This window comes from Cervus elaphus, chromosome 5, assembly GCF_910594005.1.
Source record: "Cervus elaphus chromosome 5, mCerEla1.1, whole genome shotgun sequence".
In the NCBI taxonomy this organism is placed as follows: domain Eukaryota; kingdom Metazoa; phylum Chordata; class Mammalia; order Artiodactyla; family Cervidae; genus Cervus; species Cervus elaphus.
Genome location: NC_057819.1, coordinates 124694636 through 124717594, shown reverse-complemented (window position 1 = coordinate 124717594; position 22959 = coordinate 124694636). Strand labels below are relative to the sequence as shown.

Below are 22959 nucleotides of genomic sequence, written 5' to 3'. Positions count from 1 at the left end.
CCCCCACTCTGTGGACTGAAGGTACCACATGTTGACACTAACCCCCAATGGGATGCTATCTGGAGGTGGGCTGTTGGAAGGGGGGGTGAGTCAGCCATGAGGATGGACCTTCATGATGAGATTAGTGCCCTTGGAAGAAAAGACCCAAGAGACAGTCTCTCTCTGCCTTGTGAAGATGTGGTGAGACATCCATGGCTAGAGAGTCTTCACCAGACACAGAAACTGCCAGCACCTGATCTCAGGCTTCCCAGAACTGTGAGAGAGAATGTGGACAGAGGAGCCTGGTGGACTACAGTCTCTAGGGTTGCAAAGAGTCGGATATGACTTAGCCCACATGCATAACCCCATTTACAGGGGCTCCACCCTGATTACCTAATCACATCACAAAAGCTCTCACCTCCTAATACCATCACGTCAGAGATTATTTTAAACATGTGAATATTGAGAGATTGGAAATATTCAGTCTACAGCATATGGTAAAAAGACCAAAGTTCTAGTCAGTGAGTTTCCTTCTTTCAAGTTCAGTGTCCCCATGAGCTGATCAAATAACAGATCAAGGAATCCATTGGTTCATTCAACAGGAGTTGCTAAGCCCAAGCCCTGAGCATCAGGCAAATGCCCAGACGCCAGGAGTATGACCAGGGGTGGGACAGCTGCCTGTCCAATGGGAGAGTGGAAGACCAGCAAAAACACAAATTAAATGCAATTTGATGAAATGCAAAACCAATCAAAGTCAAACCTTTCCAACTGGCCAATATCGGGATGTCCAGCATCCTGGTACCTTACCTCCCACGGTCTCTGTGTCCTGAATCTCACCTCCGCTTCCTGCCCTCAGGGCCAGACACCCCTAAGAGGGCCTATGTTTTCGCCTCCTAGGTGGAGTAGGCTTTGTTCTGGGAGACAAAAGGCCAGGATTTCAGGCCTACACTTGTGACCACCTCTTTGCTTTTCCCTTCTGGACTTCAGTTTCCCCATTGTTAAAACCAGAGTTGGGTTAAATGATCCTCAGACCCTTCTTCTGTGATGGGAAACTTCCACTCTCCCTCCAGGGAGTGGGACCCAGGATTCTGGAGAGTCCTGGAATAATGAAATCATTCCATTCCCCATTTGGATAAGAAATGAGTTTGACAGAAGAGTACTGCCAAGAGTGATGTGCGGGCAGGTTTACCAACACACGGCAGACAAACCGCAGGTTAGAGCTGGTTTCCTAGAACCAATATTTACAAACAGTACCAGCATTAACGTGGGCAAGTGGCTTCCTATGTGCCTAACACAGCCTCTCCCCCATCCGCCCTGCTTGGTAGAGGCAGCTGAGCTCTGCTCCAGCCTTTCAGAGGTTTTAAGAGGAGAAAAAACAGCAAGACAATGGTTTCTCTCTCCTGCCCAGCACGTCCACCCTGGGGGTCCATTGCAAAGCAGTGTTCTTGAGTAGTCAGCAAGGTACCCTCCCTGGGACGTCAGCTTCAAGTGGTGAAAGCTGCTCCCTGCCAACGATGTGTGGAATGCTGGGTCCCAGACTGCTGCCTCCGGCAGGGCACTGAGTCTAGACTGAACACAGAGCATTGCATCTGGAAGCAAACACCTCGGCTAGAGACACAATTATAAAAGCAGCCCTGCCCCGCCTCATGCCTTGAGAAGTAGAGAAGTCACCCCTCTTACAGACTCTCCCCAGGCACCACATGCTCAGGACCTGCACAGTCACATAACTCAAAAACAAGGATTCCCACGTATAATTCACCATCAGACAAGTGCCCAACATGGTGCTTAAAGAAAGTTATCTTCATGGCTTTCACACAGAAAGGGCCCTCTGGCACCTCCCAACCTTGCCAGATGCCCCTATAAGTCAGGGTTTCTCAGCCTCAGCACCACTGACAGGTGGGGTCATCCTGGGCACAGTGTGGTGTTGGGCAGTGTCCGTGGTCTACACCCTCTAGATGCCGGAGCACTGCCATTGCCCCCCAAGCTGTGACCATCAAAGATGTCTCCAGACAATGCCAAATGTCCCAGGGTGTAAAACCTCCCCTGATTGACAAGGCTGCTGTAAATTAAAGGACCACAGGTATGTCAGGTGACGACAATCTCTAATGCACTCCAGACCAGATGAGCCAGACGGCAAAGATCTCCACATCACCTGGCAAGCCCCTCTGCTGAGATTACTTGGATTCACCAGTGAGTTTCCCAACAAGGGAGAAAGCCCGCGATCCTCATTTCCAAGAAAATGATTCCTGTTCTTTCTTTCTTTCTTTTTTTTTTTTAATTCCTGTTCTTTCCATAGGGCTGTGCCCTGGCAATTTCGGTTTCATTTCTCACCACAGAGCTTTCTCTTACCCCTATTCCACCCCCAGTAGTGGAGGACTATCTGCACCTCTGAAGCACTCTCTAATCATGTACATGTAAATCAAATTGAAGTTTTCACGCTTGCCGGGATCTCAATGTCTTAAAGGCACTTGACTAGAATTCTTTGGGAAGTATATTCTAATACCACTCATTACCATCTATTTTTCTAAGCTTGAAGTTTTGTAATGGAAATCTCTTTTCTTGTCTGACTATATGTCCTGTGTATAAATTTCAAACCAAAAGGCAGGGAAACTCATTTTTATTTAGAATTTTGACCAACCTCTTGAGATAACAACTGGCAAGATGCTGCAGATGTCACCCACCCAGTATGGAAACCACTAACCTCCAGCCTGGTAGAAAAGCATAGGGAAAGCAGTTGGATTCACCAGGACATGCCACCTGCTGTCCACAGGTCTTCACATCACAACACCCCTCACAGTCAGCCTCAGCTCCCACGCAGGGCCCAGGGCCCCACAGTTACCCATTTCTCAGCCACAAGCCAGGGACAAGAGCCGAGAAACAAGGTTGCCGCCCAGTACTCACCCCCTTGCTGGGAAGGGACAGGCATCACTTCCACTCACGGCCCATGAGGGAGAACTAGTCACGTGACCCCCAGGAATGTGAGGCCTGGGGAGTGGAGCCCTGGGTGGCCTCCTTCCAGCAACAGCTCCATTCCCCAGGGGGAGCACGGCCCCACGGTGGTCAACCAGCTGCCTTAGCCAGCCGGCCAGTGGAAAGCACTCACAAGGCTCACGAGGAAGACAGCCATGGCACTGAGCCAAGTGGCTTCCTTCCCAAAGGAGAGGTGACCCCAACAGAGCCATCCATACATTTTGTCACCTCTCTCATGGTATTAAACCCTGGGGAGTTAGGTGGGGTGATACTCCCTCATCAACAGGCACTAACAGTGATGGCAGGACAGCAGTCCACATGCCCAGCCAAGGAGTAGCCGCCATCCCACTGCTGAAACAGGTCAAAAATTAGGAAGTGTCTGATCAACACAGACTTCAGAATGGTCAGTGCAGAGGACCCTGGAATCAACATATCAAAGGTAGGTGGGAGGTGGAAGGAGTTCTGTTCTGGCTAAACCATGTCCCAGCGGCTGGACATGAAACAGACAATGGCTCTCAATTCTGTCACCCTGTACATACAATTAAAGGGTCAGAGCGCAGCGGAACCAGGGCTGTCCTGCTCTCTGCAGAGGACCCTGTGCAGACAGTGACCCACCTCCCATCTTCCAGTGACACCTCTGTTGGTGAGAGAAACAGGCACGTGAGAAAGTGTGGGACAAAACCACCATGTGACACCAGCCCAGCCCCTCCTGCTCTTAGCATCAGTCAGCGAGGCTGAGGACTGTGAGGGGCTGGGACACAGAAGGATCTCACAGGTGGCAGACCCTCAGGACTCCCCCTGCCGCCACCATCGGCCAATCCTAAGATCAGGTATCACCATCCTGAGCCCACCCTCTCATCTCCTCTCCTCGCCTGGCAGGATCACCACTCTCTGCATTCCTCACTCTTGTCTCTTTCTGTGTGCAGGACTAGCTCTCTGCACCAGGGGACCCCAAGAACGCACACAAACTTCTGTCTGCCAGGATCATCCAGCCAGCTTGCTGGTAACTATGCTCTTCTTTTTCTTGTCTTTTTTTTTTTTTTTTAAACCAATTGCCCTTCTGGGAGAGAAAAGAAAAGCCAGATCTTTCGGAAATACCATCCTGCCGTTGCATGTATAAAATCCATCAGCTCTGAAACCACAACGCTGGAAAAGGAGCTGGAGGGAGGGCGGCCCCACAGCTGTGCTGGGAGTTCTGTGCTGGGCACTGGTTTTGCTTGTTATCCTCTCCCTGCCTGCCTCTCTCTCCCTCTCCCTCCTAGCCCAGTCTCTCTCACATCTATTTTTGTGGTTGATCAGTGTGCCTCTGTTTCCCAACCGAGGGCTTACGTATGTGTATTTCTATACATTATTCCCTCCATAGAGGCTTCTGAGCCATGCAAATGGCACCTTATGCAAATCAAAGACTCCTCCATCTGTTTCCGATATTCCCCACTTCCCCTTAATAACCTGTTTTAGGGGATGCGGTACATGCAGCAGATGATACAACTTTATTTTTGTAAACCCAGTTGGTCCTGGAGTGCTGGCAGCCACAATAATAGAAGAGTGCGCCTGTTAGTGCCTCTCAGTGAGTCTGCCGTCAGGCAGCACCTCATTAAAACTAGCCGGGAGGGGCTCCAAGAAGAAAGGGAGGGGGCACGGTGGGGTCCCAGCAGAGCAGCACATGGAATCCTGACCTCTCCCTATTTCTACTTGGTCTGTGTTTGCTGTGTGTTGAATCGTGTCCCTCCCCACCCACCCACCAAAAGAAACATTGAAATCCTAACCCCTGGTTCCTCTCAATGCAACCTTATTTGAAAACAGGGTCATTGCAGATAGAATAAGATGTAAGTTAAGATGAGGTCACAGTAGAGTAGAGCATTTAATCCAATATCATTGGTGTCCTTACAAGAAGAGAGGACAGAGACAGGGAGATGGCCATGTCACAACAGAGGCAGAGGCTGGAGTGATGCAGTTACAAGCTGAGAAACATCGAGGGCTATCAGCAGCCACCAGAAGCCAGGAGAGGCCAGGAAAGATTCTCCCCTAAAGGTTTCAGGGAAGCGGGTTCCTGCTGACACCTCCATATCACAGCCCTTCCAAGTGCCTCTCCTTCCCACCTGAGACTTCCCAGGTGTCGCTGTAACTGAGGCAACGCTTATTTTCCCAGCCCACTGTGCCTCCAAAGCCCTGCTCAAAAACTCTCTGGCAGGATGAAGGCAGGAGGGCTAAGTAACTGCTCCCAGGTAACAGTGAGCAGGTACAAATGGGGCAGGAAGACATCACTCAGAGTCAATTCCAAATTGTTTCTTTTTAGACCTCTTTTAGTGCGCAAAGGATACTCCTGACATCAAAAACTCACTTTCATCCCAATGAAGAGTACCTAGGATTCTATGCACCGATTTTTCAATTTCTTGCAAGTCTACAGTTATTTCCAAAGACAAGTTAGGAGGGAAAAGATTATTTTGTTTGACAAGATGCTACAAAGCCCAACAAAGGCTTATGCCCCACCCCACATAAATCACCTGGCTTACAGGTGAATTTGAGACCTTAAAGTCAGGAAGCAAAGTCTAGACTTCCAGTAAGGGGTGAAGAGAGGCATTCAGGGAAACAAGTCGTCATTTAGAACCTGCATTTTTCAAACGCCCAAAGAACCAGCTCTATGTCTCCCAGGAGAGAGGCAACTGGGGACCAGGAGTGTCTAGAGGAATTCAGACAAAGAAGGGAGGGAGCTACAGACTGGTTGGGGCAGCTGGCCACCAAAAAGGTGCCCAGTCCAGGAGCTGGCCAGTTCTGAAGTGCAGAGGGGAGTGCCTGTGAAAGTGGGGAGGGGGTCATGGGGAAGTAGCTGGGCCGCAAACCCAGGTAGCAGACCCAAGTCTGTGCAAGAAGAGGGACCTTCCAAAGGAGACAATGGGCTAGGCTTACACACATGTCATGGGAGGTGATGCTGGGGAACGATAGCAGTGTTACCAGTCAAGGAAGCTCACATTGAGCATGGAGGCATGAGGGAGAAAAGGAAGAAGAGCCTTTTGTCCCCCAAAAGGAAATAGACGGACCCGAAGGCTTCCAGGAGTCCCTGGACACTCTACAACAGGTCAGCAAACCAAGGCCAGGGGACAAACACAGCTTTCCACCTGTTTTGTAAACAAAGCTATGGGAACATAGCCACATTCATTCATTTACATATTACCTAAGGTGGCTTTCACACTGATGGCCAAGTTAAGTTGTTGTGACAGAGACCTCCTGGCCCTAAAATACTAACTACCTGACCATTGACAGAGCTAGTTTACAGAGCCCTTCCCCAGAACATTTCAACTCTACAGGAGCTGGTTTGAACTTACGCAAAGCCTGGATGGGAGGATTTTTAAGGGATGCAAAGACAAGGAGTACAGCCCCCATGGAGAGGAGGATATGCTCACAGTGTTTCCCTTTTACCCACCTTGGGGGAAAAAAAACCTCAGTTCTGGCAAAGTGAGTGCAAGCTCCATGAACTCTGGAGAGGCCAAGCTAGGGTGAGGACCCTGCACTGGTCCCTGGATGTAAAGCTGTGTTTTCAGAGAAGGGAACATGCCGGAAAGTTGTTAATAAGCATTTCTGATGTGATTCAGGACAGGAAGCCCAAACTAAGAGAATTCCAGAGTAAAGACAAAAACCCATGGGGACAGAATATCTTTAAGACAAACATCAAGCCTAGGGAAAAACTTTCATCTACAATTGATGGTCCAGCAGGTTCAAAAGGGTGATGATGGTCCACACCCAGCCAGGAGGCCCTGCTTGAAGGGCTTTCTTGGCACTAGAGTTGGATAGCCCCATCCACTGAGCCTGCCGAGATCCATTCTCTGAATCCCAGATCATTCTCTTGCCCACACATTCTCCACCATCCCCGCTCCCTGCACTCCACCCATCGTCTGCAAGGGTCCAGACGCCTCAGGCCTCTGGCCCTCCTCCCTCTGGTCATGCACTCCTAGGAGGCCAGCAGCCCTTCCTGCCATGGAGAGTTGTGATGAGACTTTGGGATGGTTTGGGGGGGGGGTGACTTACTCAAAATGCCGTTCCTCACCCTCTCTCATCACTCTCAGCGCTCTGTGAATAAACACCCGCCAGCATTCATCCACCCAGCACGGTGCATGTGTCCAGTCCCCCTTGAGTGTATGAGATGCACATGGGCCAGCACCATGCCATCTCCATCTTCATGCCTCAGCCCATGCCCAGCGATTGCTCACCTGGAGCTCAGTTGACAGTATTTTATTTTGAGGCTGTGGTGAAATCCACCCACGAAATTCAACAATAAGAGGCAAGCCAGCCCCACCAGCCAGACCAGGAGAAACCAGGGTGGGTGGTGGGCTCTCCCCAGTTCCTTTACTCACTCCACCCTTGGACACTAGCCTGTCTCAGCCCTGGGGGTTCAGAGACAATGAGACTCTGTCCTAGCCCTCGGGGTGTACACAGCAGGGCTGGGGGAACCCTGATAAAGCTCCTACGGGTCCTCGTTACAGAACCATAAGGCGTGAGGAGAGTGCTGAGGGTGCACAGATGATGGGCCTCTGGGAGTTCAGGGGTCGGGGGGACGGCTCCTCCAAGGCCACATGCATCTTAAGAGGGTCTTTCCTCAGCAGTGGAATCTAAGCAACTTGGGATTTGGTGGTGGATGTAGGGGATGGCATTCTGGTGCCAGTCTGTGCCCCCTCAAGCTCTCCTGGGGTGTCGCCCCTGCAGGGCTCCACCAGGCCGAGGACTTGGCCGGTTCTGGTGGTGAGGAAAATAGAACAGCAGGCTCCCGGCTGGGAGATGCAGCCCAGAGAAACATCAGTGTCGTTGCCAAGTGCCCAGATCCTATGTCTCAGTCCCCACACAGACTGTGCCTGCATTCAGGGAATGGGGGCTCCGGCTGCAAGCCCACCCTTCCCTGTGGCCTCTGACCGCTGCCCCACCCCGGAGGCCCAGGTTGGGTGAGGAGGCCGCAGGGCTCGGGGGAGGGCGGCACAGGCCAGCAGGTGGGGCCCACGAAGCTGGCAGCTGCCACGCTGCTCCAGCTTTAGCATCCTCGTCATCTAAGGCAGCTTCACTTTTAAGCGACCAGTGAAGGACAAGCACCCTGTAAATTTAGAACGCGTGATGGCTGGTAGCGTTTGGTATTCATCTTAGCACACGAGTGGGGGGGAGGAGAGTGGCCGCACCATCGCATCCCAGCCCACAGAAACGCTTGCAGAAGGGAACCGTCCTCCCCTGAAGGAGAAAGGCGGCAGACCCTCTGAGGCCAGGGCCCAGTCCCCACCTCTAGGGCTGCCCTCTCCGCCACTATTCCCACCAGCAGGGCTCCACTCACGGCACCCCGGCCCCCACCGCTGGGCCCCCGTTCCCTTTCTCACATTTGGCTAAAAATAAAACCTCTTTTGGCAGCAAATACACCCAGTTTCCCCAGAACATAAGCTTCCTGGGAATCTAGAAAAGGGAACAGCTCTACCTCTCATGGAGCCCAGATGGATTCCTGAAAATTTGTGTCAAACCAATTTTTGTAAATCCAATCATGTTCGCAGTGATTCACCTCCATCTCTGAAACACTTCCCTCCTGACCAGCTGCTCACCTGACCAGCTTCCTCCACGCACACAAACACGCTCACCAGCGATGGGCTTGAGCAAACACCAATTCAAGAGGGGGCTGCGGCCAGAGAGGGGCTTCATGTGATCTGAATACTCATGGCCAGATTTTGCTGTGTCAGGGCTCAGGTTTCCAGGAAGCAGAGCAGATGGCCCAGTGCCCTCCTCGGTGTTTCTTTAGCCCTTATCCAATTTCTTTTAGGGAGGTCTCACCAGAACCACCATAACACCTCTCACCTGTTTCTCCAGGACATCCCAAAGTGGTCCTCTGCATGATAGATCTGTGAGAGAACTGCACAGGAGTTGGGGAAGGAGGGGGAGAGGTAGGCCCAGATTCCCTGTTGTAATGTCCCCCATGTGCTGGCCCTAAAGGCAGGGTGGGGTGGCCTGCAGCAAAGCCAGGCTGGACCGTTCAGAGCCCTTGGGCAGCACAGATAGGTGAGGGAGGGGTCAGCATGAGCAGACCTGCAGTGGAAGAGGGTGCCTCTCACTGCAGGACAGAAGCGTCAAGGCTGCAGCCATGGAAGCCGACAATGGTTGCTGGTACCCGAGGAAATGGAGACAAGTGGACAGATCCAAGGTCCAAGGCCAGTGGACTGGGCAGTGGATGATATTTAGGAGGTCAGAGGAGAGGAAGATGACCTGGCCAGTGAGGGAGGCCCACGCCTTCAGAGTAGGGAGCCTGGGCCTCTGTCTCAATGATGCTGGAGAGCTTGGTTGCTGCCCTGTCCAGGGGTGGCTACTGTTGAATCACCTGCACACTAGACTCCCAGGACACAGGCAAGGCCACAGGGACCAGTCGCTGCTCCGTGACTCTCTTTTGTCAGGCGACTGTTAAAAACATATGTGCATACATGCATGTGTGTTAAAGAATGAATGACTCCTGTTGAAAGAGCCCTCATCAATCTGGAGCTGAATGTCCACTGACATGTAGAAGCTTCCCCAGTGGACTTCACTGATTTATACCAGGGTAGGAGTGTCCCCAAATGGACTATGCCTTCCTCAAGGGGAGAAAGAGGAGGCATATATGCTCAGTACCTGCCCTGTTTCGAGCCCCACCCGAGGTCCTTGAACCTCGTATTTCATCTCATTTTCACAGCATCACCCTCATTTTGTAGGTTAAGGAAGCTGAGGCTCAGAGAGTCGATGAAGAGCTAGTTGGTGAGGGAGCTGGGGTTTGACCTTCTCTACCACGGAGGCTCTGTCCTTTGCTTTTCTCGTAGGACCACTCTGGGGATGGGACAGGCTGATCTGTCCATCTTTCCTAGCTGCGGCCAGGGCTGGGAGCCAAGCCCTCCTCCAGCACTGGGGATGGGAGGTGGGGGGGACTGTCCAGGCTTCAGAAATCCTCCTGAGGCCATGCCCCAGCCACGCCCCTGGACTTAGCCAGTCACGCCACCAGCACAACCATTGGCTGACGTGGGTACAGTAAAGGACTAGAGGCCCATCAAGGAGGGTGGTGATAAACCCACCTGTCAGGGAGGGGTCGCCAAGTCACTTCAGTACTAGGGAAAACCAGCATCAGCTTTGCCCAGCCCAGAGTCCCAGGAGTATGGGAGGGAAATTTTTGGTGAGCAACCCCTGGCTGAACCTGGGAGCTGTCCAGCACAGGAGGAGCAACCTGGGCCTCTTGTGGTCAGAGAATCTGAACAGCCTTTGGCATGATCTGTGATCTTGTCCTTATTATAAAAGGAATACATATTCACTGCAGAAAATTTAGAAACTACACTTATGCAAAAAGAAGAAAATTTAAAATAACCCACAATCCCACTACCCCGAAATAACTCCTGTTAACATTTTGAGCATAATACCCTCCCAGACTTTCCTATGCATAGAATATATATTTTTGGTACTAAGTGGGATCATACTGTACATTCCATTTTATAACTTTTTTTTCACTTAACTATGTCTCATACTAAATCACTAAGTATTTTTCCACAACATCATTTTTTAATGACTGAATTAGCCGAAGAATACTAAAAGGATGGCTGAAGACAGGAAAGGAAAATTTTATAATACAGAACACTACAATTAAGCATTAAACAGGAAAATGCCCTTTGTCAACAAATCAGCTCTATGATTACAGAAAAATATTATTTTTTAAAGTTTTTTCCTCTGTAATCCAAATTCTACAATATTTAAAAAAAAAAAAAACTTGATTTAAAGACATGACCCTCAAAAGAGAGCCCCCTTCTCTGAGACCTTCTCTTACTGAAATGGATCAGTGAGGAAAACAGCCAGATCTGCACATCCAAAGATCTTGCAGGTTACTTAGGCATGATCTCTATAGTTCTGAGAAGCAAAAGAATAGAGTAATTTAAAACAATAAGGGGTTGTGTCCAGAGTTGTGTGTGCAGGTCTGTGTGTGTGTGTGTATAAAGGCAACAGTGGATATCTGAGAATTTGTTGATGGATAAATGATATTGGGGTGGGGATGTACATGTATGAAAGGTAGTCAATTCTGAGCAACAGTGAAAAGGTTTTACTACTGACCTTTATAACTAATACTGTGAATGTTTCTACACTTGATCTGCGCTCAAGGGGCAGGAGGCTCCCCTTGGCTAGTGGTGTCTTTAGATATAAATAATATCATCGTTCTGAAGGACTGACTTGACTTCCTCTCACTGCAGGTGTCCTGGACTGAATGCTTGCGTCCCCTCAAAATTCATATGTTGAAGCCCTCGTGCATGCGTGCTAAGTCGCTTCAGTCACGTCCAGCTCTTTGTGATGCTATGGACTCTAGCCCTCCAGACTCATCTGTCCATGGGGTTCTCCAAGCAAGAATACTGGAGTGGGATGCCGTGCCCTCCTCCAGGAGATCTTCACGACTCAGGGAGGTTGAACCTGTGTCTCCTGCGGCTCCTGAGCCTCCTGCATCGCAGGAGGATTCTTTACCACTGAGCCACTGGAGAAGCCCGCTGAAGCCCTCACCCTCAATGGAACAGTATTTGGAGGTGTAAGGTGATCAGGGTTAGATGAAGCCTGAGGATTGGGCCCTTGTGATGGGATTAGTACCCTAATAGGAAGAGACACCAGAGCCCCCTCCCCACCATGTGATGTCATCAAGAAAGCAGCAGTCTGCAAGCCAGAAGAGGGCCCTCACTGGAACCTGACCACACCACACCTTGATCTCAGACTTCAAGCCTCTGGAACTGTGAGAATTAAACTCCTGCTGCTTAAGCCACCCTGTTTGCGCTATTCTGTCATGGCTGCAGAAGCAGACTAAGACCTCAAGTAAGATGTCTAGAGTAGTTTGGGGACAGTAGGATTGCAGTCATCTGGACTTTGTCAGGCCGTTCCCCAAGAAGAGACCCAGAGGGGCCGCATGTGGACGTGGGAGGAGTGAGGAACCTGAGTCCCTCCTGAGCCCAAGGAGGACTCACAGGACTCGCAGCTGCTCTGCCAGGAAGGAGGCATGCTCCTCAAGTGGGACATGGGCGCTTGGGCTGGGGTCTGCTGTTTCACAGTGACAATAGATGAGGTGCAAAGAGCCTGGGGATGGCTCCCCAGAGATCCTCTTGGACGAGGCACAGGCAGAGCCCCTGGGGTCTCTCCCACAGTGGTCTCACCGGGAGCCCCACAGAGGAAGGGTAAATGAATGGAGAACACGAGGGAGCTTATAGGGGTCAGAGCTGAGGCCAACTCCAAGAAGAGCAAAGGGGGCTTCCCCAGGGTCAGAAGGAATCCTGGGGCCAAACACACGGGGTTCCCCTTTGGGAACCAGGGGTTGGAGCCTTGAGAGCCGCTCCACACAGACTCAGACCCTCACCAGAGCAGGAGGAGCCGGGGAGCTGGAGGCGCTGGAAATCCCGCCCCCTCCCCACCCAGGTCTGGCCTCAGGATCCGCCAGCAGCTCTTCCTACCACTGGTCCCCGCAGCTTGGTTGAAAACCCAAGGAGGAGATCGGCCTGGGGCAGAACCAAGGGTGACTGGCAGTAAGCTGTGCCAGCCTCAGAGCCGCTGCGACCCAACAGCAGTGTCCTTGGGAGCACAGATCCGTGCTTGCAAAGCATCATGGACGCTGAGCAACTGCGGCTTCTGGTTTATTGCTTATCTTTCCTGTGCACTTTAGGGAAGCTCCAACCTACCACGGATGAAATAAAGATGGAGGACCTCTGCCCAGGTGGGAGCCACTTTAATAGAGCCCCAGAGGCTGAGCCCAGGGAGAACAAGGCCCAGCGACTTGGGGTGCTGGCGGCCCCGGGAGACACAGATTCTGGGTCCCACGTGTAGGCCTCCTGGTGCCTAGAGTGATCCCACACCCTGGGATCCACTTCCTGGACAGGAAGTCCAGGTTGGGGCTGGTGCAGGGGTAGGTGATCCAGCACCTCTCTCTGTCACCAGGACACAGGTCCTGCACCTCCCATCAGGCTGGGAGCAGGATGGCTGCAGTAGATCCGTAGCAACATCCCGAGGCCCCTCTTAGAAGCCAAGAACCGTTCACAGAAGCTGACTCTCCATGCTGGAAGATACTCCCCTAGTCTCATCAGCCAGAACCAGTCGCTGCTAAGGGCACAGGGCCTCCCGTGGACCGAGTGCTCAGTCTTGAGGTCAGGGTGGCCTCCCTCTCCCTGCACCAAGCCCAGGTCAGTAAGAAGCGAGAGGGCCTGGACGCCCCTGGGAGCCATCGGCCTGCGGGGCCATCTCCCCAGCAAGGCTCTTCCCTGCCTGCCCTCTGAGACGTCACCATGAGATGCTGTGTTCACTCTCACTAGACCTTCAGCCTCTCCCTCACCACCCAGACACTCACCCCAACATTCAGCTCTGCAGGCGATCTGGAGGGTAGGAAGTGGCCCCGCTGCCCCTCTGAGGTGCCTGGGCTCACAGGCCAGCTGCATGCCCACAGGGCCTGGCCAGGCCACATGCTGGGGGGCATAGAGCAAGACAGGACAGCCCACTCCCAAAGACAAAGCCGCCTGGGTGAGGACGACCATGCTAACACATGTGCTGGGGCCCAAGGAGGACTGTGGGGTCCACATTTGTGGGGCCACTGGATGAGCAGGGCTGGAAGAGTCCACACTGTTAGTGGGTCCGCCAGGCAGTGGGAGGGTCCCCTCTTCTTTTAGGAGCAGACGAGCCCTCAATCAGAAGCCAGCCTCTGGGGAAACGGGTTGGTCTCCCCTCTGCAGGCCACTCAAAGGCCCCAGCCCCCTCTGCCCGTGAACAGTAGCTACCGCAGGTCTGTCTGCACAGTGCCTCCCTCCAAAACTTCTTACACACCCAGACACCCTCTCTCCTTGCCCTTCTCTTTTCCATTCACAGCTAGAATTAAGTGACTTCACAGAGGAGTGGGGATGAAAAAGTGCCATCCCCTTGACCCAACAGTTAGGCTCCAGAACCCCCATTATACTAATCATCACCCAACTAACACCTTTGTTTTGGGCCACATAGTCCTGGCAATACCTGTAAAACACGTGTGCCCTCAAGCAAAACGTACCATCACACCCTGTAAGTCTGCCAGCCGTGGGGCCTGCTTAAGTGTAGCTCAGTAAACACGTCCTTGCAGCCACATGAGTTCTGTCAAAGGTGCTCCATCATGCCCATGGACAGGTGGACAAGCCAGGTTTCCCCTGACTCTCGGGCTGCCGGCCACTGGCTTCTTTCCACTGAATAAGGCGCCAAAGGCTCTGAGAGGAGCCAGCCCATGGGCTCCTCAGGCCACACCCAGCCCACCACTTTGAATAGAGTCCCCTCTTACCTCCTCCATCTTCTATGCAACACAGAAGGTTGGACACTGACCTGCTTGGCTGGTGTATTTGTCTCCAGGGGCTACCGTAACAAACTACTACAAACTGAGCAGCTTAAAACAACACAGTTTTATTCTTGAACAGCCCTGGAGGCCAAAAGCCTGAAACTAAGGTGTCGGCAACGCTGTGCACTCTGGAAAGGCTTGCATCGCATCACTTCAATCCCTGCCTCTGCCCTTACATGACCGTCTGCGCTGTACGTCCTCTTCTCTTCCTATAAGGACACCAGTCCCTGGATTTAGCGCCCACCCTACCCCAGTATGACCTCACCTTAGCTTGATTAAAGCTGCAAAGACCCTATTCCCAAATAAGATCTCATTCACAGGTCCCCGGAGTTAGGACTTAGACATATGGGGGCACAAAATAACACAGCATAGGTCTCTCCTGGAAGGTCAAAGGTGGGTGGGCACACAGTGCCAGGCCTGTCTCCCCACCTCCATCACCTGCATGCCAGCCAGCCTCTGCTCAGTGCCCCAGGGTGGAGTCCTGACAGCCTCCTGAGTCCTGCTGATGTTCACATCTCTCAGAACCAAACTCTGTCTCTCTAGAGCTTGCACCCACACATCCTTTTTCTGCCTTTGAACACAAAGGGACAAACCTACTTCCTCCTCCACATGACAGACCTTTGAATAATTAGAGCATGGCAGCAGGCCCACCCCCACCCACCCTGCCTCTCCAAGGCTCCTGGTGGCTTCAAGGGCCCACCTGTCATGTGTGTGCCCCCCCCACCTTCACACCCCAGCTAAGCGAGCCCCACTGGCCACCATCTTTTCCTAAAGCAAGATACAGAACCGGCCACAAATGTCCTGGGAGATGCCCCCCCCAAACACAAACAGGGTGCCGCAGACATGAAGCTGGGGGTGCTAGAGAGGGAAGGTGCAGGAACTCGAGACTCTGGCTGAGAGGGTGGGGTGGGCATCCGACAGCCCCTCGCCCTAGGTCGGGCTCTGGGCCTGTGATTCACCTATCCTGCAAACATAAATCCCCCCGCTGTGGGAGACAGATGGAAGAAGAGCTGGTCCCAGCCAGTCTGTCAGCAAAATCTGTGCCATCGTATAAAGACTTCTCTCCCAGAAACTGATAGCTCCCTGATCGCAGGGTAGGGTCTGTGTATGCGCCTGGAGCTTGACAAAGTCTTGTTGAATGAATGAATGAGTTAATGGCTGAAGTGAACTGGGGGACCTGGAGACTTCTCGTCTCTCCTGCTTCCACCCTGCAGCCCTGAGACAGCTCGCTGCAGAGTTACACGGTAAACGTGGCTCTTGGGGAGATTTCCACGGTCAAAGCAGGACACCCTCAGTGCTGCCTCCTCCCAAGGCCCAGTTCCCTCCTCTGGGGCAGACCTTTCTGTGTGTGCAGAGAAAGCAGGATAATAAAGGGAGGTAGGGTTTTGAAAGCTATCCAGGGCTGCCCACTGTTTTGGGGGGCAGCACCAGGGCAGTGAAGCACTAACAGAGGCTCTCAAACCACACATGGTTCCTTTAAACCCAGGAATTTCAGACAAACAAGTCAGCAGACCTTAGGCACCCAGATGGGGTTGGAAGTCTACAATTGCCATTAGACCCAGAAGGCCACTGCCGTGAGAAGCTCAGGTCTAAGGCTCTGAGATCAGGTGATGGCTTAACACAGCTGGTCCAGAAGCAACTCCAAGACAGCATATTATAGTCAAAGTCTGAGAGTGGCCCATATGTAAAGAGTACCCCAGAACAAATAAAAAAGAAAATTCTCCATGGACACATAGATAAAGCACATGGGCAGATAGTTCACAGAAGTCAAATGCAAATAAATAATAAACAGGAAAAATATAATCAACTTTCCTAGAGTTGAGGAAATGTAAGTTTAAATGCTATTTTGTACCCTTAGACTGGCAAATATTTTAAGAAATAATAATAACTGATACTAGTATGGGTATAGGATAAAGAATCCTCACGTGGTATGGTGAATTCTGAAAATACTTTCAAATTTGTAAAGCAATCCAACTGTAGTTATTAAAACTTAAGATATACATGCCCCTGGACCCAATAATTCTCCTTCTGGGATTTTCTTCAAAAAAGCAGAAAGTGCCAGGAAAATACACAGCACATGAAAATGACATATGTGCATATATGCACATGGGTTGGTCAGCATGAGCAAAGTGGTTATTTTGGGAGGGAACACTTCCAGCTAGTAGCAGAGGTCAGAAGTCACCCCAGACAGCTGGATTTGGGGGGCAGCAAGCAAGACTAATCGCTTCACTTTAGACACTTCTGTCTTAGAAGACCTAATACAATAAATAAATAATGACTTTATAACTCATGCGACTGCATTTTTTAAGTGACTAAGGAAATTATTTCAAAATGAAGCTTTTTTTTTTTTTACTTCCTCTGCTGTTACAGGTGGGGTTGCCAGATTTAGCAAACAAAAACACAGGATCCTTGGATACATTTGTGAATTTCAGATAAACAACATTTAAAAAAATATAGGTATGTCCCATGGAATATTTGGCACTTACTTATACCAAAAAATTCTTTGTTGTTCATCTGAAATTCAAATTTAACTGGGCATCCCGGGTTTTATCTGGCTACTCTAGTTACAGGGGGAGGGGAACAAAAGATCTCTGCAACTCTAATTTAATTCTTTTCTTCTAGCTCCCCCTGAAAACCTGTCACAGCCATGACGATGTTTTTTTTTCCCTCCCAGTGATCACAAGCACGCACACGCACATACGCACACACACTCACATGTTTTGATCATCACTCATCACCCTCCAAAAGAACATTCTCTGACTGGCACACACTGATGTTCTGCACAATTCCTATTTGAGAGTCAGGATGTCACATCAAAGCTCCTAGAGCAGCGTCTGGGCCTTTCCCATTCCGTGCCCAAGCTCAGCAGGGCAGGGCACACGGAAAACGGTCAGCAAACTGGGGGAGACCAGTTAACAGAGGATCAGGCGCGCCCTGGAAAAAGGATGGTGCCCCAGCTTCCTGCCCATTGCTTGGCCAGGTCATGCCTTTGACAAATTCTTAGCCATGGTGGGCGTCGGAACCTGCTCAAGCTGCCAGGTGCGCCTTCTGTCCCCATTTCTCTCAGCACTGAACACACAACACATGAACTTCATACAGAGTGGCCGAAATCATTGCTTCCAAAGGTTATGTTTGTATCTCATTTCATGTTATTCACTTGCTGTCATGGTGAGGAGACCCAGGACTGAGGATGGGGAGGCTGGAGCCAGGATGACCTTGACCAGGTTATAGGCTGCTCAAACTCCTCACCTGTACAAGCAGAGGTTGGGCAGATGTTCTTGAAAGGATTTCTAAGGCTTTCTGGGCTTCAGGTCAGGAGTGTCCTCAACCTGCCTACTCCAGGGTATGCCACTCGCCCACCCTCACCCAAAGCAGAGAATGTGACTGCTGGCCACAGGAAAGTCCTCAGCCCTCTCCTTGAGGCCCAGACAGCTCTGCAGGCCCAGGAATCCCCTGCTGGAATCGCTGCTTAACCCACTGTCCATCGTGTCGAGTTGCGGAAGCCGCAGACGCGACATTAGCATTACAACCCACACTGATCTTTGTCAATTACGCTCCAGTATTTGAGCTCTAACCAGCTTTAAATTGAATCAGGACAAAATCATCAGAATAAAAAGAGCCCAAGCCCCAGCCTTTCAATTCCAGCACTGGAAAAAAAAAGTTATACATTTCATAATGGCCTTCTACCCCATAATGAACAGGAAAAATAAATTAGATTCCAAGCTAAGGGTATATTTATGCAATTTCATTATGTGCCCATGAGCAAGCCTGGTTTTCACCAAGATAAAAATGAGCTCTCAGAAACACTCGCACTAAATAAATGGAGTGATTTAACAGCTTAACGGGGAGCGTGGAGGAGGAACTGAAGGACAATGTCAAAAATGGAAAATAAAAATAAGAGGGACATCCGACGTGCCTCCTGTGCTGTGTGCCCCACGCCCGAGGCGCCAGGTCTGTGTGGCCCTCTGGGCAGCATCTCTATTCCTGGAAGCCTGGGCAACCAAGGCCAGGATGGGCAGAGGGAACACGGATTCTCCCGTGTTCTGCACACCGATCAGAACATCCACCTCCAGTGCCCCAGGCCCAGGGGTCAGTTCTTCAGAGTCCACGCCCGTTTACAGAGATGACCTCACTCAGCTAGCTTCTGCAGTAAAACTCCAGGCTGTCCTAGCCCTTCTGGTCCTCATCACTAACCTTCTTCCCTTTTTTCCAGAAGTTCCTCTTGGTTCTTTTGCGTCCATGTCAGGGTTACCTGACGCTCCTGTGGCCCCAGCTTCAGGGCACCTCCATGCCCACAGGTTCTCTTCCATGGTCCCCGGGCACCGGTTGCCTGGCCTTCACGTTAGCATTTCTTTTTTCCAGAAATGAAAACAAGTTCTCTGCTGCCTTTGAACTCTCTAAGCGTGTGGTTTCTTTCTTTTTTTCCCAGTGTATTGTTTACCGTGTGATGCTCTGGAACCTCGGTGTGAGAGGCGTTGTGTAAGCGCGTCTCATAGTTGTTGTGAAGGTTGACAAAATAAGGCATTTATTTTTACTCTTTCAATGCATATTTACAAAGCTGGAGGGTGTCCCCCGAAAACCCCAGTGGTGTGTAGCTGGGACAAACTTGGAGTGAGACAGCTCTGGGAGCTCTCTCAAAGGCAGCACTGCTGACTTCCAGAGGCGCCCTTTGCAGCCTCGCTGAGAGGCTCCCTGGTGCTGTCAAGGGTGAAGAAAAGGTCATCAACTCCTGGAATCTCGGTCCCGGGGCACCTTCCGGGGGAATCTCCCTCTTCACAGGTAAGGATATCAAGACTCCGAGAGACCAGGGAGGGATCCCAGCTCATCCGTGTGGGAGGGGGTCTTCCATCAGTCTGCCCCACAGAAATATCATGCCAAGCACATGGATCATTACATGTTCTAGCAGCCACATTAAAATTTCCCCAAAAATGGTGAAGTTAATTTCAAGAATGTATTTCATGTAATCCAATATATTCAAAGTATTATCATGTCAATATGCATTCCATGTAAGAAATTACACATGCGATGGTTCACATGCTTTCTCAGAGTGCTGCATTTTGAAATCCTGCCTGCATTTTATGTCCACAGCTCATCTCTACCTGGACAGGCCACCCGCTGGCGGCCTCCCTCTCGGGCGAGGGCGGCACAGAACTTCTTCACATCACCATCTCACTTACAAGCAGCCCCAAGCCAAAAAGACAACCAGGCAGGTGCAGGCGGCTGCCGACCGATCCAGGGAAATACAGCCAGTGCTCAGAAAGGCATGTTTACAACCTCCACCTTCAGTGATTTTGCCAAAATCGCCCTGAGACCATAACGAAGAATCGCCACTGCCACGATCCTCGAGTATCTTCTGTGTCAGGAACAAAGGACTCTGCAGGTGACATATGGCCACATCCTCTGGGTAGCTCTGAGAGGCAAGTACTGTCATCGCTGTGACATCCCACGAACAGCAGAAGCTGAGACGGGGCTGCCGCAGAATCACAGAGAGTCAACAGGCGTCAGGGAGCTGCAACGTCGATGTTTATCAGCCTCTGAGGGCAGAATCTCCCCCCTTGACAAGAATCCACTTAAAACCAAACAGGCACCTGATACCCCTACTTCTCACTCCCGGCCGGCTGCTCAACATGGGGCAATACCAAGACCCTCCTGCTTCGACGTGTTCCCTTCTTTCCCAAGGCCTTCAAGGGGAAGAAATAAGCAAGCAGACAGATAAATACCAATGAACGAAGATAAATACCAACGAAGGAAAATGAGACGAGCTGTGAAGATTAAGCATGCCAAGCTGGAGTCAGCCTCGTGGTCTTAGGTGCCAAACCCATCAGCTCGTTAGTGCAGATGGAGCTGGAGTTCCACGGCCTAGAGTGATTCCTGGCTCCCACCCAGTGAAAATGCAGAGTGAGTGGATGACCAGCAAAGACACAATCAGTGTCCACAGACGGGGGCACAGACGGGGGGGAGCACCAAGAAGCTTGCTGAAGACACCGTGGGACAGAGGGACTCGAACACCCACCCTGACCCCCACCCTCGGCTCCTTCCACGCCTGCGAAGATTGGGGTCAACAGGGGCCTGGCTGTCGTCCACACAGAAGCCCCACAAGCGGGTTTGAGGAAGCTGAGTTAGTTGGTAGCTGGCTGGCACTGGTGCCTGGACCCAACCCCAGCTGCTCACCATTTCAGCAACACCTGCTCAGGTCTTTGTCTCTCCGTGTGGGCCAGGTGGGGCCCTACCTGTACGAGGAGAGCGCATCAGCGTCAGCCCCTGGGATGCTATAAGGCTCAGGGCATGTGCTGCTCTGTGGTCACATGGTGGTGACTAGTGTTGGGGTCAGGAGGCCTCGAGGAAATGCAGGAACGGAGGAGGTCCCTCCTCCATGGCTGGGGAGCTGGTGTGGAGAAAGGAATGAAGAGCAGAGAGGGGAGGGCAAAAGCAGAGAGGGCACGGGTCCTCTCCAAGCTTCAGGGAGTGTGCTCCTCCCACTGGAGTTCCTCCACCCTCCAGGCCTCCCCTGCCCGCCGCCCTGAAACCCTGAGAACCACCCACAGGCGCCGCACCTGCCACAGCGCAGCCACCAGGCCCCCAGCAGACGGCACACGGGCGCTTCCTTGATGGCCCGGGGAAGGGTGTCCGCCTGCCTCTGTTGGCGTCCCCAAGCCACCCCCTCGGTGCTCTTACATAACTCGGGTCCTTCCCCACCCACGAGCAGCGCCGTCCTCCAAGTCCCCCCACCTTCTAGACACGGGGGTGTAACATCTGCTCACACTGCTCCTCTCCAAGAGAACACCGTCCCCCACACACCGCACCCCAAACTCAAACATTGCCACCCTCCCCCAAAGCCGCAAGGGATAAAAAATAACATAAAATAAAAACATGCTACCACTGCCACCCACCACATCATTAAGGGCAAAAAAAAGTCTTCTACAAATAAAACTCTTTCCTTCTTGTTCTAGAAAAACAGTAACGAATGGTGGGGGGGGGGGGGTAGCGGGAACGCAGGGAGGGAGCAGACGAGAGCTGCTCTGCCTTTTCATCTCCATTGCTGAAATCATCTTTGATATTTCTTATTTTTAAAAAAGAAAGAGAGAATTCCACTGAGGTGCAAGCGCAGGCTCCCAGTTCTCCTACCGCGAGCATTCATGTGGGCAAAGGGTATTAGAATTCAGCACCAGAAAGCCACATCCGGGGGGTCCCCAGCCCTCATCTCGCTCCCCTCCCTGCAAAGGAGCGCGTCCAATGGAACGGAGGAGGGGGCGTGTTTGGTTTCAGATCGAGAGGCCAAGATCTGCACTGCTGGAACCCTGGCAAGAGGGGAGCACAAGGGAGCACAAGCCGGGGGTGCGCCGAGTTGGCCGGGAGCCATCCTGAGACTCCACACACTTCCCAGCACCCCCACCTCAACCTCAACCCGGCTCGCGTGTCCTTCCAGCCAGCTGAGTGTTTAATGGCTTGATGCCTGCCTGCCCTTCCAAACTCTTCCATGAAAGCAAGGGGGAAAGCCGTAATTTTCCCCAGGAGACGCTGTCTAATCCACTTCCCATTATCCAACTTAGCCTCACCATGGAGACGTGAGTCCTCTTTCTGTGTGTTCTCAGCTGCTCCACATCCTCACCACACTGGCCTGGATGCCCCCACCCAGCTGCAGCCAAGACTCCCTCTGGTTCACTGTCTGGCGAAAAGTCACCTCCCTTCTCAGTCACCCAGTTTATTGCACTGTCTTTGAGAGAACTTTGTGGCCATGGAAGCCTCCACTTTGATTATTCCTATATAGCTAACTGTGTGTGGGCACATATGAGTGTATACTACACACAAAAGCCATCATGTTGCAATCTAGATAAATCCCAAATGTGTGGGATACAATTTACAGATGTGCATAATGACATATTTAAAGAAAATCACCTTCAAGAGGTTTACAGGGGGTCCAGGAAGGTCACGGCTGCAGTCTGGATCTCAGGGGTTCCTCATCTCCCCGGATGTACATTCCCACTTGTCGCCACTGCTGAGCCATGAGTGTGTAGCAGGAGAGAGTCCAAACCACAGACTGCTTTGCAGCTGAAACAGAGGGATCCAACCCTAGAAAGCTGTGTTTATGGAGGACCTATTTGGTGTTTCACAGTCTCCCCCTTTCAGTCACAAGGATAGACAAACAGGTGAAATGTTGTCATCAAGGTCCCAACAACTGCCAGTGTGGTCCCCTCTGCACACTGAGCTCCTCTAGTCTCTGCTCCAAGGCCTCAATTCCCAGCACCCAAAGAGCAAGCTCTCTAAAGAGGGATAACTGATGACTTATTCGAGCAGGTACACCAAGAGCAGGGGCATCCCTTGGTTCCCTCCTGCCTGCTGGTGCTCCCAGCGGCCCTGTCCTCATAGCTAAGGTTCACTTCACGGCAGGCAACCTGCTCAGGGCTGAGAAATGGAAGCTGGATGCTGGGCAGTGCCTTCCCACCAGGGAGACCCTCATAGGCCAACCCTTGTGATGGAGAACAACAAAGAATGACGACAAAACAGGAAAAGGAGTGTTCCCGCAGCCTAGTAGCTCAGAAGTTACAGAATCTGGAGAGTCCACATCATTCCTTTTCTCTTTTCTATTAAAAACCTGCTGCCTGGGGGAGGGAGTCAGAGAGGACCAAGCATGGAGGACTCATAGGAGCAAGTGCCCAGACAGGCTCTCTCACTTTCTC

At 51.6% G+C, this 22959-nt stretch overlaps 1 protein-coding gene, 1 non-coding gene and 1 pseudogene across 5 annotated transcripts in view; 2 read left to right on the top strand and 1 right to left on the bottom strand.

Annotated features, from left to right (window-relative positions):
• Positions 1-22959, bottom strand: part of RBFOX3 (RNA binding fox-1 homolog 3) — a 429808-nt gene that overhangs the window by 357685 nt on the left and 49164 nt on the right. The window lies entirely within an intron of this gene.
• Positions 10749-10827, top strand: LOC122695914. The gene has a single exon (XR_006341646.1). It is a non-coding gene; the product is annotated as a small nucleolar RNA U2-19 (small nucleolar RNA).
• LOC122695908 lies at positions 10993-11068 on the top strand (annotated as a pseudogene).